Source organism: Arachis stenosperma, chromosome 9 (assembly GCF_014773155.1).
Source record: "Arachis stenosperma cultivar V10309 chromosome 9, arast.V10309.gnm1.PFL2, whole genome shotgun sequence".
In the NCBI taxonomy this organism is placed as follows: Eukaryota; Viridiplantae; Streptophyta; class Magnoliopsida; order Fabales; family Fabaceae; genus Arachis; species Arachis stenosperma.
This window is the reverse complement of record NC_080385.1, coordinates 92,737,628-92,738,430: the sequence shown is the minus strand read 5'-3', so window position 1 is coordinate 92,738,430 and position 803 is coordinate 92,737,628. Positions and strand designations below refer to the sequence as shown.

At 41.2% G+C, this 803-nt stretch overlaps 1 non-coding gene across 1 annotated transcript; it reads right to left on the bottom strand.

The window, feature by feature from the left end:
• Positions 1-469: 469 nt before the first annotated feature.
• Positions 470-577, bottom strand: LOC130953522 (small nucleolar RNA R71). The gene has a single exon (XR_009075691.1). It is a non-coding gene; the product is annotated as a small nucleolar RNA R71 (small nucleolar RNA).
• Between the last annotated feature and the right edge of the window lie 226 nt (positions 578-803).

The following is an 803-nucleotide window of genomic DNA, read 5'->3' as shown; positions in this document are numbered from 1 at the left end:
AAGAGAAGCCAAAGCACAACTCTCTGTAGAGGACCTAACAGAAATCTTCAAAGAAGAAGAACCTATGGCAGCCGAAAACAACAACAATGCCAACAATGCAAGGAAGGTGCTGGGTGACTTTACTGCACCTACTCCCGACTTCTATGGGAGAAGCATCTCTATCTCTACCATTAGTGCAAACAACTTTGAGCTTAAGCCTCAATTAGTTTCTCTAATGCAACAGAATTGCAAGTTCCATGGACTTCCATTGGAAGATCCTCATCAGTTTTTAGCTGAATTCTTGCAAATCTATGACACTGTCAAGACTAATGGGGTTGACCCTGAGGTCTACAGACTTATGCTATTCCCTTTTGCTGTAAGAGACAGAGCTAGGATATGGTTGGACTCACAACCTAAAGAAAGCCTGAACTCTTGGGAAAAGCTAGTCAATGCCTTCTTGGCAAAGTTCTTTCCACCTTAAAAATTGAGTAAGCTTAGAGTGGAAGTCCAAACCTTCAGACAGAAGGAAGGTGAATCCCTCTATGAAGCTTGGGAAAGATACAAACAATTAATCAGAAAGTGTCCCTCTGACATGCTTTCTGAATGGAGCATCATAGGTATTTTCTATGATGGTCTCTCTGAACTGTCCAAGATGTCTTTGGATAGCTCTGCTGGAGGATCTCTTCATCTGAAGAAGATGCCTACAAAAGCTCAAGAGCTAATTGAAATGGTTGCAAATAACCAATTCATGTACACTTCTGAAAGAAATCCTGTGAACGATGGGACAAATCAGAAGAAAGGAGTTCTTGAGATCTATACTCTGA